Source organism: Pseudorasbora parva, chromosome 23 (assembly GCF_024679245.1).
Source record: "Pseudorasbora parva isolate DD20220531a chromosome 23, ASM2467924v1, whole genome shotgun sequence".
NCBI classification, from domain to species: Eukaryota; Metazoa; Chordata; class Actinopteri; order Cypriniformes; family Gobionidae; genus Pseudorasbora; species Pseudorasbora parva.
Window position 1 is genome coordinate 29077947 of NC_090194.1, and position 10336 is coordinate 29088282.

The following is a 10336-nucleotide window of genomic DNA, read 5'->3' on the forward strand; positions in this document are numbered from 1 at the left end:
CCTTTAGGTGTTTTTTAAGCAAACTCCATGCAAACTGTCATGTGTCTTGCACTGAGGAGAGTCTTCCGTCGGGCCACTCTGCCATAAAGCCCCGACTGGTGGAGGGCTGCAGTGATGGTTGACTTTTACAACTTTCTCCCACCTCTGCATTTCTGGAGCTCAGCCACAGTGATCTTTGGGTTCTTCTTCACCTCTCTCACCAAGGCTCTTCTCCCCGATAGCTCAGTTTGGCCAGACTGCCATCTCTAGGAAGGATTCTGGTCATCCCAAACGTCTTGCATTTAAGGATTCTGGAGGCCACAGTGCCAAGTGGAGCAGAAATGTTTTTGTAACCTTGGCCAGATCTGAGCCGTGCCACAATTCTGTCTCTGAGCTCTTCAGGCAGTTCCTTTGACCTCATGATTCTCCTTTGCTCTGACATGCACTGTGAGCTGTAAGGTCTTATATAGACAGGTGTGTGGATTTCCTAATCAAGTCCAATCAGTATAATCAAACACAGCTGGACTCAAATGAAGGTGTAGAACCATCTCAAGGATGATCAGAAAAAATGGACAGCACCTGAGTTAAATATATGAGTGTCACAGCCAAGACTCTGAATACTTAGGACCATGTGATATTTCAGTTTTGATTTTTATAAAAATCTGCAAAAATGTCAACAATTCTGTGTTTTTCTGTCAATATGGGGTGCTGTGTGTACATTAATGAGAAAAAAATAACCTTAAATGATTTTAGCAAATGGCTGCAATATAACAAATACTTTCCGTACCTACTATAATATATATATATATATATATATATATATATATATATATATATATATATATATATATATATACTTCAGTACTAATACTGTCATTTAATTTAAAAAGAATGTAAAGTAAACCTTGAATTTGTCTCTACCGCGACACAAGGTCTTTACCGCAACACCTACATTTGCTGCGGTAAAGACATGTTGCGGTAATGACATTTTTGCTAATATTTTAGCTAATTGCAGCTAGCAAGGCCTACTACATTAGTTTTGACTCTTAGCATCTTAATATACAATAATTTAACAGTAATTTACATTTATTTTTTAAATGTAGTCCAAAATACACAGTTATTAAGCTGAATGGTAAGGACGCACAATAAATACTAGAGCAGAAAAGATCATGTTTACCTTATTTTTTTGGCATCTTCTGAGTGAGGTAGTGTGGTGGCTCAGTCTGTCAGCAATGTGCTCAAGTGATAATTTCTGTTTCCATAAAAACTAGACTTGTTTGTGTTTAATGACATTTCATAATAAAAGTTTTTTTTTCATTGTTGCGGTAAGGACTCAAAAGTGTGGGACAGGCACATTTAGGTTAAAAAATCATAAAAATGATCAGTAAATAATACAAAGAATTTTAAGATGATTTAAATGAATCTGTATATTAAACAAGTCCATTTGAAATAATATCAAATTTTAATTAAATTAGCTTATGTTATGTATCTCAACATTGAGACCACAGGTGTGGGACACTAACAAAAATGGTGTTTTGAGCTATAAACGCTTCATAATATTATATTAAATCATATTACTCAGTAATTATATTTTTTGTCAAGGTGTGTAATGGCACTGTGAATATATTTATAAAGCATCATATGACAAATTTTAACATAAATCTAAAATTTCACTGCTGGGACTTAAAAGTGCCCGTAGTTGCAGAAACACCCTTATACGCATGACCATGAGATCGTGTTGGTTTGGCACGCGATCCGAATCATGAATCAATACGCTACAAAGCAATGATTTGTCATCACAAATATAACAGAATATAAAGGTTGTCAATTCTCAAAATTTTTAATATTAACTCAATTTAGTATTAACTAATACTAAAATTTAGTATTAACTCAATTTTTTTATTTCAATTAACTCAATTTTTTAGAGCAACCAGGTAACTTTAAAAAAATGTTTTACAGTGTGTTATTACCATGGTAAGTGCATGTAACATGTAAAAAGGACACTGTGACATAAAGTGTTACACTATTCTTGTATTTATTATTAGGCCTCTCTAGGAAGGAGACAGCAAATAAGCTTGTTTTTGGAACAAGACACTCATTTTTCTTGTTCTTTATCCGGGGCCTTGAAAATGGCCTTTGAGAAAATAGACCTCATCTTTGAAGAGAATTGAATCGCAGGGGCCTTGGATTTTTTGCCTTTCCTTTCATTTACTTGATATTAAGGTTGCATGGTCCCCAAGCAGACTTCTGAGGATCATTCCGTTTCAGAAGTGGTCCATAAAAGGTTTGATTCACTCTGATCATCTGCGCAGCCACTACATGGCTGTGTCCTGATTGTGCTTTTAGATTGAATCAAGAGAAAATACAAAGATGACCAAGTATACCATCCAAGCTCGAGACTGTGGTGTAGACCTCCAGTTTTTCATCACCACGGATTGTAGCAAGACCACATGCCAGAAAGATTGAGTACATGGGAAAATCTACGTAAAAAGAATCATATTCCTACTTTCAAGTTTGGAGGAATTTGAAAGATATCCTGTGTCGTACCAGAGAAGGATCTTGATTAATCCCTGCTATGCTCTCAGGGAAGGTTATTAATTGAGCGGTTTGATGAATGAACACTTGCCTCTGAATTATGGGTATTCTGTAGCAGTAGCACTCGCAGATTTACAGCGCTCTCCCTGTCGATGAGGGTTTTAACTTCTCAGTCTGAAAGGCTAAAACCAGAAGAGGTTTGGGTAGAGAGTTGTTGTCTATCCTACTTTAATGTGTCTGTCAGAAGACCGCTGGGTAACAATTCACAAAGAATGCTAATTTGCATCTAAATCTGCAGCTGAAGTGTCATTGGCCGTTGAACACAGCATCACCATTTGCCTTTTTTATATCTTGGAAATGAATGGATTAATGGATTGTTTTAAAGTTTTAAGGCCTTTATGAATAATGCAATGACCTTGGTATGTTCTTAAGAAGCTTCAGATTTCTTGTAGGGACACGTGGACATTTTGTTTTTAGACATTTCCTTTCTGTCTGACCTATATTTAGTTGCTAAACTTGAGTGCCTTGTAACTGAGGCTGTGATGAATTAATAATCATTGCAAAGAACTTTGTCCTCAATCTTTAGAACTCGAAATAGCCGATTGATAGCGGAATAAAATACATTGTACTTTTTGTGGTTGGCTACGCCTCAAGCCAAACAAGCCTTGTTTTTCAAGCCATCAGATGCTTTAAGATACGGCGACCTGTGCCAAAATATGAAAATTCAGTTAAAATCGGCATCTGCAGCAAACTGTAATCAGGTCATGGCAATAAGTCCTGTCCTCCTTCACTGCTCCTTTTCAGGAGACCTTCATGAATAATCAGAGAAAAAACAGGCCACTGTTGGTCTTTGAAGTTTTCCATGCTACTAAAAATAATCCCATAATGCATTATAATGAAAAACCATTTGTTGGTTCCATCATGGCAGATGTAGTCAGAAAGCTTCAGCGGTAAACACAAAACAAAACAGAGAAACTGGGGACTTGAGTACCTACTTTAAAGGGAACAAGTTTATTTTACATTTTGATTAACATGTAGGGTCAGGGTTTGCCATCAGATTATTACAAATGAGTGAAAGATATATATATATATATATATATATATATATATATATATATATATATATATATATATATATATATATATATATATATATATGCATGATTAAAGAAATAAATCATAATAAAGTTATGTAAAATGCCATGACATCTGGCATTTTTTATTCTGGGCGTATTTACATGCACTTTCTTAAAGGTTGGAAAACTTTTTTCCAAATTTGTTTAAACTTTCTTTATATATCAATACATAATTAAAATGTAAGTACTCTGAAAAAGAAAGTATAAAAATTGAGTGTCTGTAGACCTCTCACGACAGCTCATTATTTCCATTTACTCCACCTTCTCCCTTCTGGGCTCTTTCCAAAGCCACGCCCCCAAAATACATGAACGAGCTAAACCGACCACTCAACTGGAAGATGCATTATTTACCTGAGATGAGCGGAGTGCATGTAGTCACATCATGTCAGAATCACATGTAATAAAACATCTAACTTTATCAGTATGAATATAAACAAATAAGATGTATTTTAGTACTCACACTTTAAAATGTAATCAGTTGACTTTACTAAGAAAAAGTATGGAAACCGATTGCCTTAAAATTTTCAAGTAAAGTAGCGTATTATTTTTTTGTTGGCAAAACTTAACAAAATTTGTACAGAAAACTTGTTAATTAAGTATACTTAACTCAGAATTATTACTTGTGTTAACTTGTGCTCACATTACTAGGAAAATATTAGGAAACCGATTGCCTTAAAATTCTCAAGTAAGCTGAACTTAACACTCAATTAAGTAAGCTTAATCGCATCAAATTTTTCTTACTTAAACCATTCAAGTTGTGTCGACTTAATTCATCTGTGAGTTGAGGAAGTGTACTCCCAGAATGCATTGCAGGACGAATAAATTAATCACAGAACAATCGTAACTCCGTTTTATTACTTTTGGCTTTATTTTACTTTTATTTTATTTGCTGTCTTTTGTCAGTATAACCCCAATAATGACAGCAAATGAACGTGTAATGGTTTTATTTATTAAGTGTAAAAAAATAATGTTACCATTGTTGTGTTTTGCATGCTGAATGTTGAAGTCTGTGTGTGACTCATGCATGGTCAATTGTTGGATATTGTCTCAAATATAGAGGCATTATATCAACACAATTAAAAAAATTGTCAGAAGTGTTAGCAATGAAATGTTAAAAGGTCATTAATTATATATACATATTACTTCCCTTCCTTTGAAATCAGGTAACTGTGATTTCGTGTTGCATTGCAACAACAGGAAGAGATTTATAGTAATATAAATTAAGTTCCAAGTGCCCAACCAAAGGGAACACTGATCACCATAATGGTGAGAAATTTTAGGAAATCAACATAAATTTATGAAGTCAGCTTATGTGACGCTTTCCCAAAGTATTGAGTTGTATTTTTAATAATATTCAAGGTTACTGGAAAATGAGTGAATGCAACTAAGAAGAACGATGACTGCAGAAGTGGAGGAAATGAGGGAACAGTCTATTTAGAATTGCCCCGCCTCAACCTTTTGCCCGCCCACTTTTTTTTTTTCCTTTGGCAAAATGGTACTCGAACCAGTCAAGTAATGTTTACTTGAGTTTTCTAGGTAACAAATGCATAGCATGCAAATAGTTCAGATTACTAAATTGTTTTAAGTAAGTTCAACAAATTATTGGACATTAAGTAAAGTTTACTAAAAAGTCTTAGTAAGAACAGCTGTTGGATTTTACAGTGCACTATCAAGCTAGAATACCGATACTGGTAAAGTTTCAAATATATTTTTGATTCAGTAACAAGCTAGTTATATTTATAAGGCAAAGAAAACGGGTAGCATCGATACATGTTTTTCCAATAACATCAGTTATACTGTGATGAAGATGAATTTCGTGTAACATTCATAACATATGCTGTGTTTTGCATGTAAGAGTTTCCATGATGAAAGCATTGTTGATTAGTAGAAGCTAAAGCTAACTTAGTTCTAAAAAAAGTTCCTGGATGTGGTGTACTAGCTTTTACACATTCATTTTGTTATCTAAAGTTAAATTTTGCGAAATTCAACACGACAGCGATCAACTTGAGCTAAGCATATTGAGTATTTATCATCTCTAATGGCTAAGAGTATAACATTGTAACTTTATGCTAAGTAATGTTTTGTCTAAATAAGGCAGCTACATGTGCTAGTGATACATGCTTCATGAAAACATAAACTAAAAAAATTTATAATCAAAATTAAAGATTACCTGTCCAGCAGAAATACAGCTGCAAGGAGTCGTTTTTCATCCCCTTGAGGTCCCTCAGTTCTCGACATCGTTGAAAAGCCACGCCGATTTTTACTCGCGTTTGATTTCTTTGTTTATCCAAAGACTTTCTGTGCATTGCCTTTTCTCGTACTGCCTTCCTTTTTTTGCATTGTTTGCCTTCGCTGACTGCAAAACCCGACACTTTGAATTTTGAATGCTCTTTCTCTGCCATTATTTTGCCTAGGTTTCGTGCCTCTTGAACTGCTTAAATCAAACGCACGTGGGCAGATCCTGTAGCAAAAGCGGTGGTAGCCATGGTAGCGAGAGAGTGTGACAGTCGCCCAAACCAATCATTTGTTTCGTCCCGAATGAAAATAATGAGCAGTGTTTATTGCAGATTAAAAAGTCTAGAGTCACTCGATTTTTATACTCTTTTTTACAGAGTACTTACATTTTAATTATGTATTGACATATAAAGATTCTTTCTGTCGCATTCTGAACGCATTCTTTCTGTCGGCTTATTGAAGTGCGCATGTGTGATAGGTGACAAAAATGCAAACTACAAGCGGATTTACATGCACCCAGACAGAGCGAGCTAGCGTTTTTCATGAAATAAGGACATATATCACAAACGCAGACTCTTTTAAGACCCAAAAAATTGTAAAGATGTGTTCTCATCTCATGCAGCAGAAGTAGAAGAGGTTCAGTCAAAACGCTGCATCTGTAACTGATGAGGGATAATGTGAGCCGTAAATCTCTTTATTTAACATCACAACTGACGTGACATTTGGAATACTCTGAGTCAGATATATGGACATTATGTTTGCCGTCACTACAAGGAAATAACCCGGTTTATTAATAAAGTCATGTAAACGCGGTTTACTTGCGTTGTCAGTTTACTGGTTTGCATGTAAACGGGGAAAACTAGTTAGTTCAATAAGCTGAAATTTGTGAGTTAGCAGCTTACTGGTGTGCATGTAAACATGCATGAAACGTGCATTGTTTCACTGTGTTGGAGTTTATGCTTTTAATAAATACCTTTGGATTTTTACTTTTAACTCATCTTCATCTTTGGACATAGCAGCAAAATTTACTGCTTTGGCCGGATGAGACCATTCTATGGTGGATTACACGCCGCAACTGCCAGCTGAGCATTCTTGTTTAGATAACAAGACGCTCAAATCACTGTATTGGTTTGGGAACTATTACCATCAAGTACCCAGACATAAAAGGACTTGACTGGAGCTCATTGTTCGATGTCTGGAGATCAATACTACCTGCGTCCAGCCAGAAGCCTGCCGACTGTGCTGAGTGGCAGCACATGCCCACCTCAGATGGAGAGACTGACTGAGTTGTTAAAGCCCGCTCTAGGAGGAGCGATCAAGCCTGATGTCACACCGGAGCCTGAGTGGAAACCGTCTGGCCAGGTGTGCGAGATGGCTCTCCCATCCATTGCAGAGAAGGTGTGTGGAAGTTGAGGCTTTGAATAGGAGATCCGCCCACCTGCCCACCACTGAGAGTGATTTCCAAGACTATAATTGAAATGTAACCCTTTATCAGCCTGAATATTCTGTTTTGGACTCACTGGTTCTACCCAGCTTCCCTCTCCCACCTCCTCTTCTAAATGTCTTCTTCCCAGACCCCAACAATGTCTTCTGCCCCACTCGATTTGTCTCCCATCCATCCCGCTGTGCCTCTGTTGCCTCTTCTCAGTGACGTGGTTACAACGCGGTGAGCAACCTCCTCCAGAGCATGGGAATCTGTGGTTCCGCCTCCTCAGATCGCCCCGTTCCATTTTGACCTGTCACCCCCTTGTTGTTAGAGGTTCACAATATTATTACCCAGGACCTGTAGTGAATAAATGTAGACAAAGAGTCAGGAGTGTAATTAATTAAAAGAAAAATTTACTTAAGAATAGTTTGCAGTTTTAAAAGCAGAAGCCAGTTTCAAGTCTCACGAGGAGTTCGTAGGCCATGCGCCGTCTCAGACCGTCTCGTTGCCCCCGCCTATCACACATACAATTCTCCCAACAGTTATACAGTTTTCAAGGTCTATCCACATCATTACTGCAATGTGGTTGGTTCTGATTGGCTCAGAGACAATGCACAGTCATGGTAAATTTCCACTCATGTCAGTTAATCTGATGCACGTCTCCATAGACGTGTCACTTGTTGACACTTTCACCCCAGAATTAGTCCTGTAGTGACCTTCCAGGTCTGGAGCAGGTGCCAGCTTGCCCAGAACAACAAGTCCACCCATTATAGGGTGCCCATTGTACACCATTCTCAACACTGATCTGTAATTTAGAATATTGGGCACATGCGCAGATACACAGTCTCTCCATGTTCTAATCAAAACTAACTGACAATGTGCTTTCTCTCAGTGAGAGGTACAGACAATAGTACAGGCAATATTCATCTTGACTCTTTAGCGTTTCAGTAAAAGGAAATATAAAAAGGAATAAAATATAATAAATTAAATGAAAGACACTTTAGAAAACAAGAAACATAAAACAAAATCATAACTGGAAAGAATCATAATAATATAGGAAGATAAATATTGATTAAGGTTTTAATTCTGAATTTAATTAGGATATGCATTATAAGTGCATTATAAATAAAATCTATTATTATTATTATTATTATATATACATGTATATTGAAGTGGCAGTGGTTTTTAGAATCACCCTTTCACTGTGCTCCTCCTGGGTTGGACCTTCACCTCCGCTATGGACCTCCGGTCTTCCACCCCTATGGTTCCGACTAGCCCCGCTAGGCTTTGCCACCACCCTCATTTGCTCCAGGTCCATCTCAGCCCTCCAGATCCCTGCTACCATCTCGGGGGAATGTCACTGACTGCAGCTTCAAAGCAGCCACCTAGGTCTTCTGTCACTTCTCTCCATCGGCTCTCCGTCTGCACCGCAGGCTCCACCTCCAGCATCACCTCCATGCGTCCTCATGGCGGCAATGGCTCTCTCTCCACTTTTTTTTTTAGAGAATGTTAACCATTAAGACCATAAGGGGACGAACCAAAGGCTTCAAGCAGGTCTCTTCCCAACGGAGGTTATGACATACATGTAAGGGTTAGATTTTGATTGTTAAGTATGGAGATGTTGCAAGTTATCTGAGGCATTAAAATGCAAGGCCTAAAAGGGGCAATATATCTATTGCCCCTTTTATCTCTTTTTTTGTATCTCTCTCATGTTTCAAGTTTTAATCTGCAAATGCTGTGAGAAACAACTTGTGAATAATGCTTCTTTCTGTAGTCAAGGCCAGTAGCCCTGGGAAGAGTCTAGGAGTCTAGGGAGTCTAATAAAATGTTTCCAAATAAATACATTTACATATGTCAGGTGGGCATATTAAGGGATGTTGCAGAAGACCAATAAACATATGACAAAAGGAAGTAGGAGGCCTTAAGATAATCTATTCATTTACTTATCCAATAAACTCTGAAAGTCTTTGTTAAACGGTAAATGAATGAATGATTTTACAGAATAAATAATCTCTTTTGTTTAGAGCTCATTTTGTAGCTCTCTGAGATACACTGTATTGCCAAAAGTTTTTAAACGCCTGCCTTTACATGCACACAAACTTTAATGACATCTCATTCTTCATCCATGGGGTTTAATATGGAGTTGGCCCACCCCTTGCAGCATTGACAGGTTTAACTCTTCTGCGAAGGCTTTCCACAAGGTTTAGAACTGTGTTTATTGGAATGTTTGACCATTCTTCTAGAAGCACATTTGTGAGGTCAGGCCCTGATATTGGACGAGAAGGCCTGACTCGCAGTCTCTGCTCTAATTAATTTACGAGGTGTTCTATCGGGTTGAGGTCAGGACTCTTTGCCAGTCAAGTTCCTTCACACCAAACTCGCTCATCCATGTCTTTAAGGACCTTGCTTAGTGCACTGGTGCGCAGTCATGTTGGAACAGGAAGAGGCCATCCTCAAACTGTTCCCCCAAAAAGTTGGGAGCATGAAATTGTCGCCAAACCGAGACTCATCCATCGGAATGTCAGATAGAGAATGATGTAAGGCTTGGATGCGGCTGCTCGGACATGGAAACCCATTCCATGACGCTCTCTACGCACTTTTCTTGAACTAATCTGAGTTGCTGTTGATTCCAATTGCTTCCACTTTGTTATAATACCACTAACAGTTGACCATGGAATATATAATAGTGAGGAAATTTCACAAATGGAGTTATTGCACCTATCAAAATACCACGCTTTATCTCACTGAGCTTGTGATAGCGACCCATTCTTTCACAAATGTTTGTAGAAGCAGATGTAATGCACATGTGGCAATCGAAGTGATGGGAACACCAAAATTCAATTAAATGGAGGGGTGTCCCAATACTTTTGGCACTATAATATGTTTCGGTTTTAAGAGGGACTACCCTGGATCGTGATTCTAGACAAATACATCGTATAAATTATATATATATATAACTATTTTTAATTTTTTTTTTTACTATTGACCACTACAAATTAATTTAGATGTTGAGTGTTGCCATAGA